Genomic DNA, 26956 nt, shown 5'->3' with positions numbered 1-26956 from the left:
TTCTGATTTGGTCACTGACTGAACTCTTATGCTCCAATTAATTAAATGGCCATCTCATAAATTTAAAATATATATATATCTCATGTCCTTAAATCTCTGAATCTCAGCTGGGAACCTGAAAGGCGTGAAATACACAGTAATCATCTCGCATCAACAGAAACTGATCTTAAAGCTGTAATTACATGATAAATGTCTTTATGACACATGCCCACTATTTGGTCATGCCCTAGAGACAAATGCTAGGAGCCAAGAGAACAGGGAGGGGGGAGGAAATGTAGCTGATATCCAATCCCTTCAGCTTGTTTGCAATTTCATTGGCTTTCTTTCAATGACCTGAGACTTCCAAGAGCATGATAGATATTTCCTAAATATTTTACATTCAGGTAATTACAGTAGTATATGGATTTGCTAGTCAGTTTAGAGGAGACCAATTAATTGCTGCAAATCACAGTATAAGGGATGATCCTGCAGCAGGGGAAGGGTCACATCTTAATAAGTAGGAAGAGCTGGATACATATGGCTAAAGTGTGCCTCATGCACATTGACTGAAACTGGTCACCTCTACACTATTTGCTCAGGCAAACCCCTCCATATGTTGGATGTTCTGCCTCAGGACCATAGGCCTAGGTCTTAAATGTCAGGAGCTCACTGATCATCAAGTAATAGAGCATGAAAATTTTGCATCATTCTTCATATCAGTACACCATCCTTTCTATCATTATTTTTCATCCAGTGTTTCTATGACACACAACTCACCTTTGTTGGGTTTTTTTGTTGTTGTTTGTTTGTCATTAATTGAACTGCTGTGGGCTTGTTCTGTTCCAAGACAAAAAGCTGACACATCCCTACAAAAACACCAACCAAGGAATATGGTTTGTGGTCATACCTTCAGTATCTCTCTTGTCCCATAATGCATACATTATGCAAGGAGACTGACCAGAGAGATATGTCAGAGTATTCGAAAGGAGTCCTGGGGAGATACAGAGCTAGAGAGGCTCCAGCATGGACCGGAAGTTGGCAACAGAGGGGGCAAAGAAGGCTGCTCTAGCACAGAATGTAGCACAGAATCCTCTGAGGAATGTAAAGAGCAGACACTTACCAGAAGTAAAGATAGCAGGAGCTGAAATACACTTGGCTTGCAAAGAAAATTGCAAATCTCCAATATTTGGGCCTACTGAAACTTGCTAAGACAGACAAGATATTATCATCTGCTGGGAAACAGATGGACAGTGCATCCAGAGAGACTTCTTTTATTTCTAGCATCTCTGATGAAGGCAAAGTAAAGTAGGCCAGACACTTATTTAATCTTAGAAAGCCTTGAGTTGAGTGATAGCACAGTTCCTTTTGTTAAAAAATGCATTATCGTGTAGAATATATATTGAGAAAATTGAAAGAAAGGCAGTTCCGCCAGTTAAAGTTTAAACATGCAGCCCTTAATGGTTCAGAGGCTCAAAATGCAGAGTCCCCAAACTTCTCAGTTTTGTACTTTCCAAACACTCATTCAAAAAGACTGAAATTAATACTGTTTTATCTATTGGAGAAGCAGCATCATTAGATTGCAGTAGATTACTGTTTAGGCAGCTAAAATCATCAAGGTTTGCAAAGTCCTTTCCAATAAAAAAAGTGGAATGGAAATCTCTTCAGAAACACTTTTTGACATCTCGCAAGCCCTCGGGGAACATGTGCAGCTCCCTGTTGAGTTATAATCATATGGTCACATTTTCAAATACAGCTGAGTTGCAAAGGAGTTTAAATGCAACACAGTAGTGGTGCCTTCTCAGCACTACGATCTTATTGGAGTGTCATCATGGTACTCAGATGGTTCTCTGCTTCTATTAATTTCTACATCACAGGTAGATGCTGATTTTGTCTGGGAAATGGCAAAATGGAGATTTTTGCCTTCTTTAGCACACCAGTAAAGCTAATTGAACTGCCATACAAAACTATTCTGAGCTAGCTGCACCAATTCATATCCATCCCGTATTTTTGTGGCTTCATTTAACTCATTGTCAAATATGCCTTGAAAATTGTTTTTGAAGCAGTTATTTTTCTAAAACCATCAGATCTTACTTACTGCCAATAATCGATGAAGCTTCTCAAGGTTAATGACAAAGATAACTTCCATATTTTGACGAACACGCAGCTTCTCCTATTGACTTCAAAGGCAATCTGAAGACTGAAGCTGCCATTCAGAAAGGAATACTAAAGACTCGGGTTAATCAACACAGAGACTTAATTATTTTGTATATGAAATGCTATTCCATGTGAAATTTCATTAAGAGCTCCTGATGACTGTATAACTTCCATCCTTTTTAGCTTGGATCACTTAAAAATAAATCAGATACTCGTTTAGAAGAAATATATGCTTGTATGGCTTTCTGAATTAGAGCTTTCAAAAAATTGAATTATGCACTATGCTTATTCCCATCAGACAATAAAACTTGAGGCCACCTCAGTGAGCTGATCACATTTTCTAACTTTATTGAGTGTCAAACGTAACAATGCTAGAAATAAAACAGCATGCAAGATAACCTGGCACAAACATCTTGTTTTCCAGCATCCCCTTCAGTGTTTTGCATTCTGTTCCACAAGGGAAGGATGGACACTGCAACCGCAATGGGCACAGAGACACCAAATGCAGGGACCAGAGCTCTGCTACAGGCCAGTGCTGCCCATGCCATGCTGGTGGGGGCCAACCTTGTCTCTGCTGAGACATCACAGTGCAAAATGGGCTTGGGTGGATCTGTTGTCAGTCCTACCCTTTCAAAAAATTAATGGATGACCTCAAGTTTCCCAGACTTGAGCAAATTCAAACAAATTATTCAGTAAAATGCATCTGCCATGGGATGGGATTTTTTAATTTCTAAAAGAAGTCTCTGAATGAGAACAAAAGGTTTTGCGAGCACCATACAGGGAGACTGGTAGAGGTACCTCCCGAGTGCTTCAGGTAGTCAGACAACATGGACAGAGGGAGGTGTTTTGTTTATGAGACATTGCTCAAGGTTAAAATAAGTGACAAACAGCTTCAAAGGATAGGAGCTGAAATTCAAAAAAGAAGCCAAGTGTGACAATGGTATCTATAATACAGTTATAAAAATACATCGGTGCAATAAAATGCAAATTTGAGGTATACAACAGACCAAAATGTCTGTGGCATTTTTCTCTGCTTGGTATTCTTCCTGGAAAGGCGAGGATGCAGAGTGGAATCAGTTTTTATACAACCTCAATCTCAAAGTGCTTTCCTAATATTAAATGCATAAATGAGCTTTTATTTTCACCAACGGTTTCTGGAAATGCTTCAGTTTTAATGCAAATGAGTCCCAAAGAGACAAAGAGAAAATAAATATTTGTTTTTCATTCAGTGATCTGTTAGGTTTTATCTACTGTGACCCTCCCCTAGCTTTACTATCAGATATCCATGCAAACAGGGTCATTAGAAGAGAGCAGCTTTCTTTGAAATTAAATATAGATTTGCCTGAAAATTTCCTTATCTCTTTACATTTACATTTCTAACAATGCCCACCTATTATTGCGAGGCTCACTAGTAAAATTCAAAAAGGTCATTAATAAACGCTTGTTCACAAATAAAGGATTTTAGTGACTTGTTTTGCAAAGAGAAGCTTGCTTGTTTAGTATACAACATAATTGCTTCCTCTGGCCATCTGCTAAGCGGAGAAAAACCTTGAGTTCACAGAGGTGTATTTTGATTTACAAAGTGCAGCAAACGTTAAAAGAGAGTATCCACATCTCATAAATACTGTCTGCGCCATCCTCAGAGGTGAATATGCAGCATGTGTTCACGTGCATTTTACCAGCAGTACTCAAAGCAATGAAACACACGTCTGCTTTCTATGGCCTGTCCTCTCCACGTGTGCATGTGCCCATAGATCTCTACAACCTTCCCAAATCTGCTCTGCTATAGGACCTCTTTGCCCTCCCCCCGCTGCACAACACAGCTAAAATTCTCACTCTGATTTCTATCCATTATTTTCAAGGTAGATGTTTGGGGTGTAATGAGAATTGGAGGGTCAAACAAAGAGCCAGTTGTTGCCTTCAAGTAGAATCATATGATCATAGAGTCATCCTGGTTGGAAAAGACCACTAGAATCATCCAATCCAACCATCAAATCCTGCAAACATGTACATTTTTCTGAGCAACTGTGGATGTTTAAATACAGAAGTGTTCAAGAGCAGATATGACCCCAACCATAGAGAATGGGAATGTACGTGAATGTGAGCTCAAGGAGTACCTGAGACTGCTGAAGAAGAGTAGGAGAGTGGTGAGGACCTTTCCAGAAGTGCTGCAGTGAATCAAGCACCTAAAATGCAAAACAAGGGTTAAAAGCAAAGTAAATATTTTTTTTCTTTTTATTTCTTTTCAGAAATAGTCTAATACTGACTACAATGTAGCTGAGTAACAGCTAATATTTTTCTGTAGGACATTTTAATAGCCCATGGGACATTTCTGAATAACCCATGAATGAGATTTCAGAGAGTTTTAACTGTCTGAAAAGTTAGAAATATTCCAGCAGTTACAAGAATGAACTACTAGATCAGCTAAAATGACCTGACCTGTGTTGAAAATATTGAAGATCCAATTTTATATTACGCTCACCATATATTAAGCCTATCATAAACTAATTAACCAACAGTCTTAAAAACTCCCGTATATTTTTCATAGTCTCAAGGAATCACAGAATCACAGAATTGTAGGGGTTGGAAGGGACCTCCTGAGATCATCAAGTCCAACCCCCCTGCCAAAGCAGGTTCCCTACAGCAGGTCGCACAGGTAGGCATCCAGGCAGGTCTTGAACATCTCCACAGAAGGAGACTCCACCACCTCCCTGGGCAGCCTGTTCCAGTGCTCCGTCACCTCACTGTAAAGAAGTTCCTGCGCACATTTGTGAGGAACTCCCTGTGCTGCAGTTTCCGGCCGTTTCCCCTTGTCCTGTCTCCACTCACCACTGAAAAGAGTCCGGCCTCGCCATTCTGCCCCCCACACCTCAGATATTTATAGACCTGGATCAGGTCCCCTCTCAGTCTTCTTTTCTCAAGGCTGAACAGACCCAGTTCACTCAGCCTTTCTTCATAGGGGAGATGCTCCAGGCCCTTCACCATCTTCGTGGCCCTCTGCTGGACTCTTTCCAAGAGATCCCTGTCTGTTTTGTACTGGGGAGCCCAGAACTGGACGCAGTACTCCAGATGAGGCCTTACCAGGGCAGAGTAGAGGGGGAGGATCACCTCCTTTGACCTGCTGGCCACGCTCTTTTTAATGCACCCCAGTAAGCCATTGGCCTTTTTGGCCACAAGGGCACACTGCTGGCTCATGGCCAACCTGCCGTCCACCAGGACACCCAGGTCCCTTTCCGCAGAGCTCCCCTCCAGCAGGTCATCCCCCAACCTGTACTGGTGCATGGAATTATTCCTCCCCAGATGCAAGACTCTACACTTGCTTTTGTTAAACCTCATCTGGTTTTTTTGAAGGAGAATACACTATAATTGCAAAGATGGCCCACTGAACCTTTTTCCCTATGAGTCAAAGTGTTCTCACATGACGTGACAAGGCACTAGAGATTTTCTGTGCTGGTACATGGCATGTAGCTCTGTGACGCTGGAGGTGTGATGAGAAGCACCCACCAAAGGCTTTTCTGCTCTGAAAGGCTCTGCCATCTTCAGAGCAATTTTCCACTGGGGGCCCAACAGCATTCAATGAAAGATTGTCACGCTTTGGACGGCCCACAGAAGTGACAGAACATTTTCAAATCAGTGCCAGTTGGCAAAAGTATCCCTTCTGAGAAAAGCACTTACAAAAGGGCTGCAGACTATTCTGGGATTTGACCTTTCAGTGCAAGGAGAAATTGGGCTTGCTGCAGCAAAGGCCAGCAGCTTCTTTTTTGTCAAGCTGCCTGCTTGCCAGTCACCTTGTAGAATCAAGCCTTCCCCAAGGAAAGCATCCATTGGATTTTATGTCTACTGCCTGAAATCACAAGGAGGCAGAGCCCGCTCCTGCCCTCTGGAAGCCAATGAGAGAACTCCTTGACTTCACTGGGAACGCGTTCAAGTAATGATTCAGGTGGGTTTGGTGGAGATTTGCAATTCAAAGGCTGCCATTAGAAAAGTAGCATTTGAAACTGTGTTGCTGTGTTGTGCCTCATGTAGATCAGTATCAAATTAAATTTCCCTATTGTACCTCTTATGTTGTTAACACAATGCGGGGAGTGTTGTTTGCCTCATCTCCATCCTCCTAACTGCAACATCCTTTTCAGTTTAAACTATACAGAAGTGAATAATTATTGAGGCCTTCTGTTTACCATCTTTAGAAGATTTAATTTATCCCAATAAACATTGTGAAGCAGACCTTTTGCATTTGCAGTGACATATAATTTACTTGGAACAAATGCTCTGGGTTTCAGTATAAAGACCATTCATCAGGCAAATCTGAATCAGAGGCAGCTTAGAAAAAGAATCCTTTGTGTAATTGTTTTCCATCACAAACAACATGTGGGAGAGAGATTTAGGCAATATTTTCAAACATTGTAAGCTACATAATTATTGTCCTCTGCAAACCTGGTGATAGTTTTTACAATCACAATTGCACTTTATCTGTCTAATCACCTATTCACTGTGACCAATTACAGGCTTGGCATTGATGAGGAGGCGTTTGATAATATTAAACACAAAACCCTAGATTTGAATAATGTTGAGTTTATGACACAAACTAACAAAAGCCAGGAAATTCAAAGGCAAGGTTTGCCCTCCATCCTTAATTCATGGCATTCTGCCTGAGCGTAAGAGCACATATGAGCACTGCAGAGACCTCCGCTACACAGAGATCATTGCAGTGCTGAGTTACAAAGGAATAATAAAGTCCTGAGATTAATTTTTAATGTTGAGGTCTTTTGCAGATTTAGCGTGTAACTGCAACAATATTCTTGGTATGCTCTACTTTTGCATCATTTTACCCTACAAACATCTGGGGAAACGGAGCTAGACCCTGCTGTTTTCTGTGCCCAATTAATACCTCTGTCCTGGCACAAAAGAAATGGTCAATAAAAACTGGGAATCCCCTCTCTTTTCCCTCTGATTGCTTCCACTGGTGCAGGCTTCTCTCTGGAGCAGTGCAGTGAGCACAGCTGTCAAAGAAAAGAATGAAATTGGTGCACAGAAAGTCCCTCTCCCTGGCATCAATTAGAGGAATTTTGAGGCTGCTCTAAATTTAACTGAACTGGAATTAATTTCTGGACACCCTGAGCAAAGAGTGATGGGAAGCAAGGGCAGAGCAGCATCTCCTCCGTCCTCCTGTACAGATTTCATCCAGTTTGGTTGCACCTGGAAAAGGCTCACAACATTACTCCAGTATTTCCAGCATCACCATTGAATGCATGGCAGAGTAATGTAGAAAAGGATATTTCTGTCTTTTTTTCCTCAATGCAAGTACATTGTATTTGTAACTGCACTGCACGCACTGATTGCTTTGTTCTAAGTTTTCAGTTTCATTCAAAGAAGTGCAGTGGCATCTCTCTGAGCTATTTCAAGGAGTCAAGTAAATAACCTATTGTGATTCTGTTTCAAACTTAGGTGCCATATATTTATTATGCTGCAGCTTGGAATGGCAGCTTCAGTGCCATTAGGGCCTCTCACATAACTAAGTATATCACAATATTTTGAAAACTGGATTTTGCATTGACAAAATGTAATGGCTTCCAAACAGCTGTTACGGTCTATCATGTAAATCCTTCTTAGTTTGTGGGTTATTGACCCAACGGACTCTAATGGGAGTTCTTTGGAGATGTTCAATCTATTGTATCTGCCCAGCTGCATCTGATATGCCTGTTATTTGCTCTTTGAACCTTTAGGGGCTATTACGTGGGTCCAGCTGCTGACAGTACAATATGAAATTTCTTATAATCTATCAGATACATAAATACTGAAGTTAATTCCTCTTCTGCATTTAAGCTTGTCCTTTTGTGGCTTTTTTCTCCACCATCGTTACTTTTGTCCCTTTTTTACCATATACTCTGGCAGAAAAGGTGGAAAGAAAGGCAGAAGCAATTACTGATTTTACTAAGCCTTCAGCTTGGGAAGCATGAAACAGGAGGAGCCCTCTGTAGAGACAAAGGTGAACTAAACCACAAGGTTGCTCCTCTTCTGCCTCTAGCCGCATGTACAAGATCAGCACCAAAAGCCAATCACTTGTATTGTCAAGTAGCTTTACAGAAGTGGATCAACTATTCTAGAGCTGGAGGTGAATAAGTTATGAAGAGGAATTGGGGTGACCCCCAGCTGCTCCCCAGCACAGGAGTTTCGGGCACCATCTCTCAGAGACTGCACTACAGGAGCTGCCCCCTCCCCTTCCTGCTTCCATTCTTGGTTCGTGATGAGAAGTAATCATCATTTTTATATGAAGAAAATAAATTTAATTATGTTTTTAAAAATAATAAGCTGGAATAAATCTTGTTAATTTTTTTTTCTTGAGGTTACTGATAGAGGCTCTGCTAGATATAGCCTAAATTCTAGATGTCAGATTGGAACGTCATAAATATTTTGATACAGTTCATATCTATGTCAATTATGCCAAAGGAGGCTTTATTTTCTTCTGAATATTACATTCATTTTAAAGACAGACCAAAAAAAAAAAAAAGAAAAAAAAAACCCTAGAGAAATCACAGACGACTTCTCATTCATGAGGCATGATTTACCGTGGCTGTAATTCTTGACCTACAATTTCTGCAGACGTTTTAGGGCCATCAAACAACAGAAAAAGCAGTACTGCACTTCTAGGGAAGAATTTGCCTTCCTCATTTAAAAAGAAAAAAAAAATTCAAAACACAAATCACCCTATTGCATAAGAAACCCAATTAAATTAACAAATATAGTCTGTCTTAAAAAAAATACATTCAAACATTTAATTTGCATAGAAACAGGCAGTGCTATTCATTTTGATAGAAGAAAATCAAAAGTCATAGCTAGCAGCCACTCTTCTAAACCAGATTTTGAGCACAACCCCCCAGGGCTGTTTCTACCAATTTTCCAATAAATCATGTAATGACTTTTAGAAAAGACAGATATTTAATTCTTGAATTAGAACTATAGGACCATAACCAAAGAATGACAGCCCTCTTTTTCTGCCATGCTCCCATACAAACCCTTTCAACTGATTGGCTGTGAAATAATGCAATAATTAGGCAATTAGATATTTGGGAGAATGTAGAATGAAGCACTGAATGCTGACCTTTATTACATAGATCAAAGTACATTGGAAGAATGACCAAATATATCTTGTTTACAAGCCCTCACCCATTTTTTCCAACACTTCAAAATTAAGAATTAGGGAATCAGACCTCCAAAGCTATGCATAAATTTGCAGTTGGTATTAGATACGTGGGAGAAAAGCTACTTTCTCTGTGCATAAAAAGTGCTGTCTCATTAATTACTAGCATTTTTTTTTCTTAAATATATTGATTTATACCTACAGCAGTTATTGAGTAGCAACAAGATAAAAATTATAAGCTCTTTGTTCCCAAATATTTTTTCCATTACTGTTATTAACTGTAATTAACACTTGGAAGAGCAAGGAAAAATGAAATTAAATCACAAATTAATCAGCCCACTCCAGAAATTCTCTCTTCCCTGAGTGCTTGATCATCAATAGAAGGAGAATCTCTGGAGATCAAAATTCATGAAGGAGCTTTAACTTTTATTTCTCTTAATGGTGAAAAATAAGAACTTTCAGTCATGCAAGTCAGCCATGGGAAGAGTCAAGGAGTTGATCTGTTGACCAAGACCCTTCACCCTGTGTTCTTCTACCCTCGATTCACCAGGCGGCAGGAAATTGCTGTGAATGCAGATGTTACATCAGGCACTGAAATTGCCTACAATGTGCCTGGTGGGAAGTCTTTATATTTGGAGACACTGGAAGAGTCAGGCTTTCTTATTCCACTTCTTTCATTAGCATCAGAGGAAGGAGGAATTGCCTTGAGAAGCACTTGCTAAACAGTGAACATTGGAGAATATGAGGATACAGTTACAGAGAAGGATCCTTCTCAGGTTCAAGGCAACACTTTTTGTTACTGCAGTTCATCAAGGAAGGGAAAAAAAAGGGTTTTTAAGAGGAGTTAAGGTAGGTGTTGCTTGCATAGTGATTCTTCTGGAGCATATGCTGATGGAAATTCATAGCATTTACATGGGCATGCACTGTGGAGCACATGTATGTGGAAAATTAGTTCAGGCATACTATCTCTGTAGAATTCCCATTGGTATCAAACCTGGACAGTTACCTGTAGTAAACCTTGGGCACAAATGTACTAAACATGAGCGTAAGCATGTCAGGGGAACCTTCACACAGCAGCTATCTGAGCTGGCAAAGGAGAAAAGAAAAGCGCATCACTGCAAAACTCTTGCTTTCCTCATATACATGTCAAACCTTTATCTTGACTGGAAGAGGAAGAGTTCATGCATTTTTACATTTGAAGTTTCAGACTGTTCCTCTTGGTGGTCCTTTATTTGTCACTGGGGACAAAGAGCTGGATAGAAGGTGCAAGAGGTTGCCCTTTGAAGGCAGCTCCTTTGGACCAAATCTAAATACAGAGAACCTCCTCAGTCTGCAAAAGTTACAGCATAAAAATGTTTACAGCTTGCACAGCTGGAATCTGTGAACGTAGAAGTTCCCTCTGAGCAAGACGTATAGCAAAACACAAAGTCTCTTTAAAGCATAATTTGTGAGTGAACATAATTCTCTAATTTAAGTTGCATATTGCCTCTTTGGGGTTTTAAAAGAATATTCTGGCTCTAAAAGCAAGAAATGTGATTATTTATGTGTATGCCTTGGAAGCCAATGAGAAAGACTACAGAAGTAGAAGATGTGCTCAAAGTGTAAGTCTTTAAAATAAAAATCTGGTGGCAGAAATGGCTCACAGGTCGTTCTGCCTCTTTCCCTCATCCCCAGATAAAAATAGAGTTCTGTTTGCAGCTACAGGAACATCTTACTTGAAGCAGGTTCTGCAGAAGCCCCAAAAGTGCCACATTGAAAAATTAAATGCCTTTTGTGGAGGCGAATTTTCACAGGCTTATTTAGGCTAGAGATCATCTTAGATGCAAAATTAAAATACTCAAATGCAATTTGTTTAAATTTGAATTGTGCTTTTCTTTTTTTCCTGTTGAACAAGTAGTTGAACAGTCGGTGGTGATCATGTGGCCAATTGCAATTTGAGGATTTCATCAGGAGATGCCACATTCTATAGAGTGTCCACCAAGGCTTTTAAAAAGAGTGTACTGTAAAGTCTAAGCATTTTAGGAAACATGTGTCTTTTACATATATATGTTTATATAACAGATGTTATATATTGTATATCTCTCAACTCAAAATAGACCTTCTGAAGTCCCCACCCTGATCCAAAATACTAACGGAGAGAGGAGCTTCTGTGCTGGTTTCCCTGGGATTTGATCTAGGTTCTTTAACACTGCTAGGACAAGGGAAAATTCAAGTAACAGCTCAGTCTGACTGTTTAAACTTGAACTAAAGCCATTTTGCTGTTTTCATGCACACCAGTGAATTCCATCCCTCTCTCCTGTGTATGTAGCCCATACTGAGGTCAAAGAACTTCTGTATCTCTCTTTTGTTCTCATATACATTCTTTTTTTTAATACCTATGCATCCTGATAGGTATTTGAAAATAATATATTAATCAGACTGAACTGCTTGTTCACTTAGATTCCTAGTAGAGGACAAAAATGAGTGCAAGTTGTACATGAAAAAAACTAACTTGCAAAAGTTTGCTATTGCACCTGAGTATTGATTCTGGAGATCTGAGCTACCTAATATCAATCTCAATAAAATCTCAATAGTTAAAGATACAGTGGCAGCTCACACTTAATGACAGTGACTTCTCAGGACAGTTCTTGCTGTCCTGCCATTTCCCCCACTGGCCCCAGCCATTGCACTGCTACCACAGTCAGGTCAGAAATACCACTTCTCCCTTTCCTTGGTCTATAGGCAGAGGCAGAAAGGAAATCTGCAAGCAAGCTCTAAGGAGTGAAGTTTTCTCATTGCTTTAGCTGATAGAGTCAAGAGATGTAGGTTTGCACCCAAATATGTAGATAACACAAAACTAAGAAGCTGTATATAAAGAAGTTAAAGCCATTTATCTCTGTACCTGGTGTAGGCAGAGGCTGTGCTTGTTACCAACATATCCCTTTACTTTCATTTGCAATTAGTATCAGGAACACAACGTAGTGAAATAAATCAACTGAACAAGCCAACAGAAGGCATGCCTGGTTTAAACTCAACCTGCCATAAAAGCTCTTTTGCAGCACAGTACAAACAGCAAAAATATTGATTAACTTGTAATACTCCACAAGAAGAACAAATTATTGCTGATTAAAGCCATGCAGGTGATAAAAGAACTTAACCAACAAAAGCTGCCAGCTTTAGGTTGGGAAACAGCTGTGTCCCTAATTATGCAGCCTGATTTATACTCTATTAAATCAGTATATAAGTAACCCATTTCTCTGAAAGCATTTAAACCTCTTATATTCCACCAAACACAGCGATTTTATTTGAAATAAATGTATCCAGCTCTTTTGGGAACATATGGTATATTTCTCTCTTATTAATAATTCAGTTCAAATGAGCAAAAATTAGTTGGTGCAGTTACAGCTGATTTTGTCCTGAAAAGATCTGCATTAATTTTAGACGTTTTGTAAATTGGGCTATTAAATAAAAGCATTATATGTGAATTACCCTTTAAATTTTAAGCAAGTTGGTAGTTTAATGGTATTTTCTCGTCAGATTCATTTTCAATCTCTAAAAAATTATAGTCATTATAGTAAGACAAATTTTTGAAACCCGCTACTTCCATCCAATTACATATTGTACTAATAAGTAAACTAGAAAAGTTTTGTGCTTCATTTCCCCTATTTCATCTTTCCCATCAGATGAGAATTGCTCTCTCCCCTTCCTCCTGTGCTAATGAAATCAGGTACTGACCTCACATCTCACCACCTCCAGCCTTTTGCTCCAACCTCTCAGCCTTCTGCTTTGTATCCTTCTGCCCTTCTTCACATGGCTCCTGCAACGTGTGCGTGTGGCTCTGGGCTGGCAGTGATACGCATCAGGGAATTAGGAGGAAAGCAGGTTCAGATTCTGTACGAGAGAAATATCAGTCATGTTACTGAGTTAGTCTAACCTGGCCGTCAGCTCTTCGTGATGCATTCTCTGCTCAGTGCAGAGTGCATGGTTCCTGCAGCACTGATGGGAACTCTGCTATGTACCCCTGCCAGCTTAAGCTCTGCTTCCATTGCAGTGACCAAAACATTTTAAAACGTGAATGCAAGGTGGAATATAATGCTACATAAAGACATTCCTGGTTTACTATCTACTACATGGTAAATCTAACTTTTTGCAGAACTCAGACAAGCACAAACCCAAGCACATGGTAAAATTAATTCAGAAGTGTGAAACTCAAGCAGGCACCTAGACAGCCATTTTTAGCTTTTTTTTTTTTCTTTTTAAACTCTTGTAGTCTCTGACATGCTGTCACAAGAAAGTTTATTGTTATGCAGTTTTATTGATGCTTTGCATGCAAATCTAGAACAAGGAGCCTTAACTCTGATTTTATTAACAAACACGGACCTTTGAGCCAATGTCCTTTTCCAATACGTGGCAGAGTACCAAAGAAGCAGTCTTTTCTTTCCTGCTGCCCTGAGTTTAATTCTGTAGCTTGGCTTAGTTTATATATTGGACGCCTAACTATTAGCAGTTCTGTGTGCAAATTAACAAAAGACATCCTACATGTAGAAGTCTAAGAGGCTATCTCAGAATCATATATTATCACATAAATCATTCCAATGTTAATAACTACTTTGTTCACACAGATTCATTCATATCTGTACCTATTTTGTTATATTATCTACCATTTTGGAAAGCTATCCAGCTTACTTACAGAGTTAAATTCAAATAGTCTAAAGGTTAACGTGAAACACTGGCAAGATATTATGAGCACAGCAGTATATTTTAAAGGCTCTTGGCTGTTAGAATCACTAAGAATGAACGCTCAGTGCTGCTCCCCACTTCTGCACCAAGGAAGGTTACAAAAAATTCTCCTCTTCTGCATGATGAGGTTCTGCATGCCTTATCTCGCTGGTATCAGGGTTGCAAGATAAGATGGTGAATGGTATCAAACAGGGCAAACTGATCTAGTACCAGATCTGGAGATTGGTGGCCCTACCTGTGGCAGGGTTTTGGAACTTGATGATCTTTGAGGTCCCTTCCAACTCAAGCCATTCTGTGATTCTATGAAATATAAGTCTCAAACTTTGTTTTATTTGAATTCCTCGTTTGACCACAAGGAGTGTTTTGGTGACAGTATCCCACAGCTTTCTTTTAAACCCATGTCATAGAATCACAGAATGGCCTGGGTTGAAAAGGACCTCAAAGATCTTCTAGTTTCAACCTTCCTGCCATGGTCAGGGTCGCCAACCACTAGACCAGGCTGCCCAGAGCCACATCCAGCCTGGCCTTGAATTCCTCCAAGGATGGGGCATCCACAACCTCCATTCCTAGTTATGAGTTCACGGACTTGCAGATGGCTTTGACTCAGCCCTTTCAGGTGCCGTGTCCCTCCAACACCCCAGCCTAGGCGTCCTTCCAGCAGCAGAAAACAGGTTTGGAAGGGGCTGCTTAGAAGCAAGCGTGGCTTTCAGAGGTACCGAAGGAAGTTGAGAAGGAAAAAGCAGCAGCAGTAACAAGTTTAGCCAGCCTGTAACACCACTGTCCGTGCCCAGGTGGTATCATGTCATAGGACATGGCATCATCTTGGTCCCATCCAGCCCATCTTTCCCACGAACATCAGAGAGAGTTCGATAAGGAGCAGGGAGAGTCACCATAGATCAGGAGAGAGCATCACAATCAATGTTGGCACAGGAGGCCACACGCTTTGAGTGTTTTAAAGAGAATTGTTTCTCCATGCCCCAAGCTACCACTGTGATGTTGCCCGGTGGGCTGCTTGATGGTCCTGGGTTTTGTCTGCTCTGCTGAAAGGCCACGAGCCAGAATTGGCAGGTGCTGGGGAGGATACACTTTGGGCAGATATGAATGAAACTTTCCCTGAAAGTAAATTATGTAAAGCAACTTCCTGCTGTTAGAAGTAGAAACAGCATCAATAACCAATTAAGAGACTGATTTTGATCTCCCATGTGGTTTATGCTGTTTTATCTCCACTTGCTCGCATTGACAAAGCCCTGATTTTACAGCAAGATGAACATGACGAGAAACAAAGTTGCTTTGGCTACATATTTACATTCATTAGAGAGTTGATTTTCAAAGAAGCTTCAGAAAATTTTGGAGAAGACAATAAAGACGACATTGGGCAAGAACCAATCATTTAAAAAAAAAAATAAAAAAAATCATTTTACCTGCGCTGCCAAGTTCACAATCCAACGGGAATAATTCCAAGCACCACTGAAACTGTTATTCATTTTTTTATCTGAAAAAGATAAAGCAGAGAGGTTTCCATAAAATAGAGAGAACGTACTTTTACCTTACTGTAGAAAGCTTATAGCCTTTGAATGAAAAAAAAAATAAAACATGACATACAATTACACCCAAACCAGCTGCACAGTGTGTTTAAAACCACTGACCAGCAGTTTTTATTTGTCTAATTCAGAAGTTAATTTTCCAGTGCACATTAGAGGCTCTTTCTGCTGACCCAGACCTGTTTTTCCATGGCACAGTCCCTCCTTCCAGTACAACGCAAAGGCAAGTGGATGGATAGCATCAGATTGCGCTGTTTATTTTATACCCTTGCAGCTCTCAGTCATCACAAATGGTTGTGATGACTCAAAGTATTTGCTGCTTTTCTGAAATGGACACAAACAGAACTTTCTGCTCTGTGACTTTTATTCAGGATATTTATATGAGCATCTGCAATGTGTGTATGCGAAAGGGAAGCGTGCATCCTCTTATCTCTCCCACACTTTACCTGTTGTCCTACTGCCACCGCTTCCCCTGATATCCCGTGCCTCTACAGCCCACTCAGACAGAAATCCTCAGGTTAATAATGGTAAGTACTGATAAGATGAAAAAGGCAATAAAGTGTGCTCAAAGGGGCACTCTTTGATCTCTCAGCAATATTCTACTTCCACTGATCTCGAGTGCTGTCAATACTTTAATGACACAAACAACCTGGCCCAGAGGGTGCAGAGCTGGTAGAGCTGCATCACTCTGTGCTATGTCTCAGCCTGACCACTGCAAGTTGAAACTGAAGGAATGTTTTCTCTTTAACAAGTTTCATGAGCAATAGAGCGAGATTCGTGTGGGTTGGTTTTTTTTCCCCACTGAAATGAATGTCTTGGTCCTATTCACACATCCTCAGCTTTTCGCTAGCCCTCCTCTGCAGGAAGATATCATTTAAATATTACTTTAGCTGTTTTATTTTTAGTAGTTTTATATTTTAACTTTATTTGCATGGGATAAATAAACAGTTAATGAGCATTTTATATGAGCATGTGTAGCTAACAGTAAGCTTTCCCACTGTTAGACTATTCCTGCAAAACATTGCAAGAGTTTAGGGCTGAAAATTTTCTTGTCCAAGCAAGCACAGCCTCATAGAATCACAGAATCACCAAGGCTGGCAAAGACCTCCAAGAATATCTAGTCCAACCATCATGGAAGTGTTGTGCAGGACTTGAAGGGAATGGTAGCCCTGAGCAGAGCTCAATCCATAGACCTCATCCATGCTGGAGTGTCTACAACCCCAGGCAGGGCGCTGTAAGGAAGAAGCACAGTTTGCTCCAGAGCTGTCTTGGAAGCTCTGCCCAGGTTGCCCAGATGCTCAGGCCCTGCTGACCTGCTCCATCTTCACCCACTCACATAGACAATCACTGGGAACTTCTAATATTCCTTCCCTTGACATAAATATCTGTAGGTTTCTGGATGGTCTGAGTTCGAGAACTCAGCAGAAAAGTTGGTTACATATCAGTCTTTGAGTTTCAGATACTTAACAGGGAAGGATTTTCTTGTAGCTGAACTTTCTCTTATGATAATGTGTCAAGTCTGATGAGATCCCAATTGCCTCCTTCACAATTGGATCATCTTCACCCTTTCCCTCCACCAACTGCTGTCAGTAATGCAAATGCATGTGAAGAGGTTTAAAGAGAAGGGAAGGATTTTCTCTCTGAAAACAAAATAAATTCCTCAAAAACAAATTTGTAAAGGACTTAGATTATCAAGATCATTAAATCACACAGGTTTTGAAATAGCACAACCCTCAAATGTTATATATGCACAAGAAGTGTAACCTTCCTTCCTCATATTACCCAACACTGAAATTAGCTACATTATTCCCATATTTTTTCTAGATTCTTTTCATCATTCCTTTTGCAAGGCCGTAGCGTAGGGAGGCACACTTCTTTGACCTGACTCACCATACCAGAAGAGCAAATTCAATATGGGAATACAAATCCACAACCAGTCAAATGGGAGCCTATCCTTGACAGAGGAAACTCCACGCTTACAACTGTGGCTGCTGACCTAGGCATACAAGATATGTATGTACAACTTCATCTCAGAATCAACATCCGAATTTGCAGCATGATTTCAAGTTAATTTTGGAGAAAAATAACAGACGTATTAATTCATTTTTATAAATGGGGCAAAAATTAAAACATGGAAAACCTTCCCGACAGCTGATTGCTGAGCATTTCCCTGATATTTTGCATCTCACAGTGAGCTTCAGCTAATTGTCAGTAAGGAACCTGAAACACTTTCTAAGCAGATTTAAAAGAGAGTTAGAAGAGCATCAGTAAACAATTAAACTACAGTTTTATGATGACACAGAATTTAGTAATGAGGCTTCATATTTGTTTCCAACACGCAATAGATTTGAAATAAACCCCATTCCGTGTCAGAAAAAAAGCAAAGCCTGAATTGACAGTGCAGCAGAGAATTTATTTTTTCCCCTTTTCTCCCAAGCTGAAGTTATTATCACAACTGCTAGAGAATTTGTGAGATTGGGAGATAAGAATCATTATGATCCATTGGGGACTCGTCAATCACAGCAAACTGCTACCAGAATCGAAATTGCATCTGCATTTGAATTAGCAACATTACTCGCCAATTTAGTTCAGAGTGAACATTTTTCCATTGAAGATGGAATTAAATTAGAAAATGAGTGAGTCTTTAATTTCCAGATTATAAATCACTGAAAATAATTCAACTCCTGTACCTTAAGGCCAATTACATTATCCTAAGCGACATTTTATCTCACAACCTTCCAAGTGATTTCATGATGGGGAACCATCACACAAATCAGTTTTGCTCTAGTAGCAAGAAATATATCTACCCACAGAGTTAGACATAAAATACTAGGAACAGTTTTAATGCTGTAGCTTATTTTACATGAAATTTGATTGTCTGTTTGATAGTATATTTTCATGTATTAATGAGCTGATGCATATACCAGAAATGGTCAAGTTAGGTGACCAAATCAGATACAAAATGAAAAAAGTCAGAAGGAATTTACTGGCTTATTGAATTTTTGCCACTACCATGCCACAGTCCTCAATAAGAACATAACGGAGTACTTGTAATACAAACAACATAGAGATTTAAAGTCACAGGGTAAAAAAAAAAACCTTTTTTCCTAAGTGCTCAGTGTTATCAACAGCACAAAACAACAATGAAAATAATAAGTATTTTGTTTTGGCATATAATAGCTACAATTCGAATTGTTCTTAAAGGAGAAATCAATCATTTCTAAGTATAAATATTTTTGGTGAGTTTTCTTTTTTCCTTCCTTTTTGCAAGGGCAGAAGAGACTCTCAACAACCTGGCAGTACCCATTCTCCATTAAAAAAGATGCAGCATAAAATGAGAGCTCTTATAAATGGAATGGCCATGCCTGCATATACACATTCGGTGAGCCCTCATCCATCTTGAGTTTCCTCTCCTCTTACTTGCTGCTTGGCCCTGACAAAAGCAGCAAATTCATTTTTCAAAATGTAAAGATCTCAGTTTCATCTCCTCCAGACATCCAAAAAAACTCCTGATGGAATTATGGTATCTTTCTACCACAAAGCTTCAGGTTTTGTCCAATTTTCCCATGCCAACACAACCCTCTCAGGATCCTTGCTGTGGGTTCATGAGGCCAACAGGCATCCATGGGGCTCACCACACAGAAGAACTCACCTCAATTACAGACCACATTTGCTGATAGCTGCTAGCTTTTGCCATCTTGGTCACTGCTCCTTCTTTGCTTTTATAAGCTCTTCTGCAACTTTTTTCAGTGGTCCACTTTCTCTTATTCTGCCATATTGAGTCATTTTTATCTCTCCTTACTTGTCTGTATTCACAGTTCATTTTTGCCATGACTATCTTTATGGTTGCAAGCAAATGATCATGAATAAAACATACAGTATCCTTCATTTTATGTATGTAATATAAAATGTATTTTATATTATTTATATATTTTATGTAGATCTACATTATATAAGCAAAATGCAAAATTCACTTTTTGTTCATTTGATATCTGAGCTCAAATTTAGCTTTTAATCATTGCTAATTACCAAATTTAATTATTTTCATTCATTCTATCTCTAGCGGTTCACTTCATTAGCTTGTTGCACGGTATCTTTAACAACTTATGTTCCAAATAGATGGCTCTACCTTTCAACACAGTATTATAGAAAACTGTGACATGTATGCCCCACCATAAAATACACAATATAGTTCCCAAGATATTTTTTCATATGGAATGGTACGTGGCCACTCCTGACTTCAGTCACATTTGTTTACGACATGTATTACAACATCATTATCACAGAATACAGAAATGCTGCTCTGTTTTTTCAGTATATAACTTGTTTAACTATGTCTTGCATTTTCACCCCCTTCCTGAACTTGCTTATCATAATTCTACATCTAAACACTGACCTCTATTCTATTCAGTACGTCTGAAACAACCTTTTAGTTTTAGTTAACTTGGATTTTTAAGCACCTAGATCTAGTCTGTGAAAGCTGATAAATTGATGGCAGATGACAGACCGCACTGCCTGTTTGATCTAGGTTAGGCAGAGTCAGTACTAGACTTCATGACATTAAACGGATAAATAACCTATGTTTCTCATTTTTCAGTTCAAGTCAACTATAATCAGGTTGCTATTGATACCCTAATGTTCACACAGAACTCTTAGAACATCTGTCTGCAAAAACCTTGAAGGAACTGTGCCATCAAAAGGAACCTAGAGAATCCCAGTTTTCTGTATGATGTGATAGTGGTTATGTGACCACAAAGGAAATAAAATTGGATCTAGTAGAAACACCTGTGGAACAAGATAGTTATCATCCAGCAAGCAGAACATGCAAAGGCTCAGTCCTTATCCTTCTTGTAAGCTTAAGTTCCTGTCCACATTAAATCTATGAGATCCATCCTGAAGTTAGGCACCTAAGCAAGCTGCTTCTCGCAGGTCATAAGAGCAATAAGGAAGAGTTATTGGGCATCCTGTCTGCAAGGCTCTGATTTTGACATGTCCTCTTCCTAAAAATATTTGAACACCTGCTCCACTTCCAAGATGTTCTCCTCAATGTCAACATTTACAGCTGGATCCTCCTAAATGCCCTCCCTACTTATGAGTGAGAATCAGACTTTTCACTTGAAGTGAGTATGGTTCCATCATCACCATTACACCCATTTTACTTTGACTTTTCTTATACAAAACTTCAAGCATAAATCATGCTCACAGGCTCACCTATCATACATAAATCCAGTGGCAAACAACTGAAGCTAATTGGTCTTGTCCTTACACTGAGCTTGGAAGGCAGTTTTCATGGTGAGCAAAGCACTGAGAAACACTTCGAGGATCCTTACTCAGGAGCTGGATGTGTGAAAAGAAACGTGTTGGACATTTTCTCTCATCTCTTCCCTTTAAATCTGGAGTCTTCCAAGGCTGTCTAAAGACTGTCCCAATGCACTGGAAAGAGAACTACAGCTTGAACCCAGAGTCCTACGGTGAAGAGAGAAGTCCATCCATACAATGGTTTAAACCTTTTCCTTATAAATGAAGATACAGTCCTTTGGACAGATAATTTTCTCACAAAATTAATTGAACCAACTTTCTGTTAAATTTAGTCTCTAATTCCCTATAAATACATTTTTTACCAACTTTTTTTTTTTTTTAAACCATTTTGTCATGCACTACAGATGCTACCCAGAATTCAGCAATGCCAGAGTAATTGAAAACTGAATAAAATTTCCCATCGAGATAAATTTTAGTTTTGTTCTGCAATACTATTCTATTATTCTGTTCGTTTAACTTTTGGAAGGTAGCAAAATAACGATAAATATGGGATTGTTGTGTTTAATTGAACATATAATGCAAAGATGCTGTTTCTCAAGATATTCTGTACCCTTTACTTCCATTTAATTATGTATGAACTCAAAAAAAAAACCCTCTCAAATAATGTGAGACGTCTACTAGGGGAGAAGATTTAAAGATGATAAATGTTATTTAGAATCACTGTGATATGATTCATATTGTGATGCAATTGGGAACAATATTAAAACCCACCAAGGCTATTATACCTAAATTTTTGTTTCAATTCATGCAATATTGCTGCTGCTTAATATGATTTCTATTTACTTCTTTCCATTGTTAGTGTTTTATTGAGGTTGTGTCGGCTTTATCAAGCTAATCTTTGCTGCAAATGGAGGTCAGCAGAGCCAAAGCACTGGCAAAAAGCCTGTCTCCATTATATTCCTCTCAGTATGAATTTGCTTGAAAATCGTCTCTAATACAAACTCTTTCTTCACCATTCTTCAATTATAATATTTCTACCTGCACAAACCCTGACAGCTTGATATTTAAAAGCTATATGAACTCTCACAATCTAATTTTATATTCTTTATGAAGAGATACTGTACATCATTTAAAGTAACTGTGAAAGCATTAATCAGAAGGCTTAGAATTATGTAATCTTGGCCACAAATAAAAGCTTGAATTTCAGGTAATTTTAATTAAAACTTACAAACATACACAGCTACTTTTATTGACAATGACAGTAAGTCATTAATTTGCATTCTTTGAGTGTCGAGGTGAAGGTAAGTAATCCTGTCATGCCCTTGCTGGAACACAATTTGGCAAAACAGGATATTGTAGAAGCTTTATAAATCTTATATCTATATTTCTCCCTGTACTGGTCTAGGAAATAATGAAAAAGAGCATCACATAAATTTACCTACCAAATGGGGTATGCTCTCTCCTGAATACCCACACACAACTTCCATTAGTATAAAATATACATGCACACCAAGGGGAAGGATTGTCTACCAGATATACAAAGGCCTAGAATAACAGCAGAATTAAAGTCCCTTTAGTAACTTCCAATCCACTCTAGATCACTGGGAAGATATATTTGTTAGTTTGAGTTAAGCCTTGAACCTAAAATACTTGCATAAAAATAACTAAAGGTACACCACAATGGAATAAACTGATCCCCAGAGAGAGTCTTAGATCTGCTTTGGTTTAAGTTGTTAGGTTTGCATAGTGTTAATTGTAGTTTAAAATCAAGGAAACTCTATTTAAAAAGAAAAACCAACAAGCCAAAACCCTCAAAGTTGTTTTTCAGGACTTTTTGTATTAAGTTTCTAAATACATTTTGGGATAGGTGATTGAAATCTGACAAAAAAAACCCACAGCATTTTATAATAATGTCCCGCAGCAAAACTATGGCACCAATAACTAAACAATACTTTATCACCTTTGCCACTCTCAACAGCTCCCATTAATACTGAGATCATAGTGTTAGGCCTTCTATTCCCCAGCTGACCATGTTAGTGACAGCCAGGGCTTGGGCAATGACAGTGAAAAATATTTGCTATGACACAGCCACAAATCACTGTGAGACAAGTTTAAAACTCAATATTCACTGATCTTGCATCTGTTCTTTTCTTGTTAGAACATCAACAACACATTTATTATAAGTTGAATTCCTCAAAGTATCAAAGCATTGATGGAAAGTGATAAAAATTATTGTCTGATAAAACTAGGTGCACAGAGGGGCCTTTGTCAAGTCAATTATTCACACGAAGCTATCGTCTGAGAAGGAATCAGAATGTCTGACAAAGAGATTTTACTAAGACTGGTGTTCATTTACATAAAAAGCACCCAGCGCATGAACACGTAAATCAAATTTTCTTAATGGTCGTATCATACAAGTATTGATTTCTATTTCCATCTCTCCCTGGGAACCTAAGCAGACAGATGACATAGTAACAGCTACAGGACATTGTTGTTTTGGATTTGAACAAGACTCTTCTGAAGCTTGCCATTTCTGGGCATGGTGGTTAGTAGATGTCCTAGATACACAGCTCCAAGAGAAGGTGTAATGCTTTGAAATCACCAGGAGATCTGATCAAACAGAACGGCAGGTAGCCTACAGCAGATCTTCTGGTATTCCTTACTATAGGAAATTTTGGAGAAGAGCATGAACAGGACCACAATAGTATCAGGCAAACTGAATGCCAACAATTCCATATACAGATGCATATATAAAAGAAAGATGGCAGTGGTGCACCTCACCCATATCACTAATCCAGTGATAACAAAAGCAGGAAAAAATAAGGGGTCAGTAGACTGAAGGTGGACTGGAGATATTTAAAATTCACCTGGAAATTTTCTTGTGCAACCTACTGCCGTGAATCTGATTCTGTGACTGCAAATACTGACCCAGCCTCCATATCTCTGCTCCCTCGTGAGCACTTCTTGTCGCTGTTGCCTGATTACAGGACAAGGCAGATTGCTGGTCTGATGCAGCAAGGGCTGTCTTGTGTTGTCAAAGGGCAAAAGTTGTTTCTAACACATGCTGAACTCCATATCAAAATTCTGTAATCAGATTTCTTCTGGCCCACATATTCTAGTAGATGATTTTCCTGATGAAGAATGTCTTCAGTAATAGCAAACTTTTGGAGGCATTGAAGAGGCTGCTCAAGAAGGGGAATGATTAATTCTCAATAGCAAGTTTTGCAGCATATTGAATGACACATTCTTACATTATATATTGATATATAGCACACTGGCCCTATGCCATACTGACCAGCAGGTCATTTCCAACAAGGCATCGTTTATAGATAATGCAATAGGTAAGGGACAGAGCCATAAATGCTGGCTCTTTCAGTTGCACCAAAATCTTCTGGAACTTCATTTTGGTTTGAATGATGACTGTCTCGGCTACTGATATTAAGCAGAGGCAGCAATAAATGTGTGCAAGACCAATCCTGTCCCTGCTTCCCTGAGGCAAGAGGCATAGCCTGCAAACTTAAATTTAAATAAAGCACAGAAAGTTAGACACTTGTCTGAGGGTCAATCAAACTTATTTAATCAAAAGTTTCTTACAGGTTAGTATGCCTGACTTCAGTTTAACTGACAAGTATGTAACACACGTATTAGTGCTTTTTGCACTTCCCAGTACCTGCAAGAACTCATACCTAAAATAAAGTTAAAAAATGCATACAGAATACCCATATCACTATAGCTGCTTCAAAAAACATATTTTCATTGAATAGTTACAATTTTTACACCATCTGCCTCATTTTTCTAACTTAAGTGTTTGTCCTTAGCTCTTTATGACCTCTCTTAGGGTAACGCTATAATACAATGTAAAGTACAGCAGCAGTAGCAGGGTGGCACAACCCCAGGCTGCAGCAAATGAGAACAAGACCAAAGGCAGCAACCATAGAGGCAGAAACAAAAAAAAGAAAAACTTGCTTACCTTTAGATGACCTCCAATACACAGGGATCTCCAGCAAAATACTTTTGCCTTCACTGCTAAGCCTTAAATAAGGTCTGGGAATGGGTGGATCCTGGCTCCAGCCCTTCCGGTCACTCAGCCACATTGCATGCACCTGAGCTGCCCTGGGTTGGCCCTGCCTTCCACCAGGTGCTCAATCACTGCTTCAAGCTGTGACTTAGCATTTCCACTGCACTTAAAAATCTAGATCGCTTGGCCAGGCTGGATAAGGACATGATTTTCTGCTGTTTGCACTATGTCTTTTTGTACATGCAGTGTTGAGCTTACAATGATCTCTATAATTTTGCATAATTCACCTTCCAGTGATAATATGGAACCAATGTCAACCAAATAGTACAGTATAATAATAAAGTATAATGTGATAATGAATGGAGTACATCTAAATACCTGCGGTAATTCCACGCCAGCTCCTGTGTGGAGCCAGGAGTTGGACTTGATGATCCACTTCCAACTTGGGTTGTTCTATAACTCATATTTTAGTTTGTTTATACTTCTTTGCCATTTCTTCACTGATGCTCCCTATTTGAGATATCTGATTACATACTAACACCAAAGACAACATTCTGTTCGCATAAACTCCTTTGACTCCAGGGAAAAAGTATTCTTCTAAGTACTAGGTTGAATATCTCTTCATTTAATTTTGCACCCTTTGACCTCTCTCATCAAGACAAGCAACCCAAAAAGTGAAAATGGAAGGGAACATCTAGATAGCCTGTTAGAAGCAACACTGGTGTGAAAAGTTGGCTTTAAAAAAAAAGCGCTACCTCCTCTGTTTTATCTTTGGGCAGTCTGGACTGGTACTTCAAACACAGACCCAGCCCCAGTGGTCTGGCTGCCAGGGAGGACTGGAGCTCTATCTTAAAACCTCTGTCATCTCTTCTGTCTCAGAAGACCAGAGGGAAATTCAAAGAAGATTACAAATTTGTGCAGCAAGAAACTACATATTGCATAAATATTTTTATTTCCTTTTTGTGCTAAAAGAATATCCAGTAAGCTTGACAGAGTAGTTTTATATGGTTGTATTTGCGTATCAAGTTATTACCAGGCTTCTTAATCCCTTTGATAAGATCAACAGCAGTGTTATTTTCAAATTGGAAGCTTTCTGTGCCCAGAAACTATATCTTGTCTTGCTAGTAGGGTGACCTAGAGATCTAATTGGCATTTCCACCAATTTTGCAAATGTCTCAAGCTGTTCAAAGTTTTTGTGAAAGTTCTGATTTAAAAGAAAATACCTGCAAAATTCAACCTTCAGTGAGCTTTTCAATGAAACAGCCCAAATATTTTCAGTTACCTATTTTGAGGAACAAATCTTCAGCTTTTTCTCAGCTCAGGTAATAAAACATTTTGTTACTTTGGCTTTGCTCTAAAATCAAGACAAAAGATACATTTCTAGAGATGATATGAAATGAAATTGAAATGAATGAGTATTGGGGAAAAGAAGAAACCTTTAGTGCTAGAAATGCTTTGTTATGACTGAATAAACTAAATATGCTTAATATGAAAGGTAATGATGCGACTGATTGAATAGTTTGACATAACTGCGCATGAAATATCATTAACAGGTTCAAGATGGTTTTATATCAATACCACATCTCAGAATAAAATAAATGGAAATGTGGGACTACAATAATTTGTCACTGAAGCCTTTCAGTGTCGTTTAAAAAAATATTATCAGTGAAAGTCTAGTCAGCATTACCTGGAGTGTCAGAAGAAATTACAGCCTTGTGCATGTTTGAGAGCGTGCCAGTTAAACAGTTTAGGATACCTGCAACATATGTGTATGTGTGAGAGGACAAGTAAGTACCTAGTAGCTCCTGCATCTTTGCCTTCTGTGGGCACCACCAAGTCATACCTGTATTGACTACTGATACTAGCTTTCAGAATGTGAGGGGGCACCTGGGCAAAAGCAGCATGATCCCCTCTCATGTCTCTGAGTGAGGACAAAGCAAATTGGGGAAACTCTGCTACCAGATCTCATACATGAAGCTTCTAAGAAGAAAATTCTGCCATTAGTGTGTAGTTACCACAAACACATACCCATCTGTAAAAATATTAGGGAGGATCCTGCAAACAGACATTCAGTGTTTGCACCCTGTATGCCTGTTCTTTCTGCACGGTGGTAGCAGTTCTCAGCACAGCTCTAATGAGAACTGCCTG

The 26956-nt window shown here is 39.1% G+C and overlaps 2 long non-coding RNA genes across 3 annotated transcripts; one reads left to right on the top strand and one right to left on the bottom strand.

The window, feature by feature from the left end:
- The first annotated feature begins 5875 nt into the window (after positions 1 to 5875).
- LOC122175869 lies at positions 5876 to 24920 on the top strand. The gene is made up of 3 exons (XR_006177540.1): positions 5876 to 6073; positions 15903 to 18913; positions 20129 to 24920. It is a non-coding gene; the product is annotated as an uncharacterized LOC122175869 (long non-coding RNA).
- On the bottom strand, positions 12992 to 24791 carry LOC122175868. 2 transcript variants are annotated; one of them, XR_006177538.1, is made up of 4 exons: positions 24761 to 24783; positions 23719 to 23972; positions 15412 to 15482; positions 12992 to 13141 (listed from the first exon to the last, which is right to left on the bottom strand). It is a non-coding gene; the product is annotated as an uncharacterized LOC122175868 (long non-coding RNA). The 2 variants fall into 2 exon arrangements; XR_006177539.1 differs by lacking the exon at positions 23719 to 23972 and having other exon boundaries at positions 24761 to 24791.
- Positions 24921 to 26956: the final 2036 nt, after the last annotated feature.

Source organism: Lagopus leucura, unplaced genomic scaffold, assembly GCF_019238085.1.
Source record: "Lagopus leucura isolate 7727_CA_CO unplaced genomic scaffold, USGS_WTPT01 Super-Scaffold_741, whole genome shotgun sequence".
Classification (NCBI taxonomy): domain Eukaryota; kingdom Metazoa; phylum Chordata; class Aves; order Galliformes; family Phasianidae; genus Lagopus; species Lagopus leucura.
This window is presented reverse-complemented; position numbering and strand designations above follow the sequence as displayed.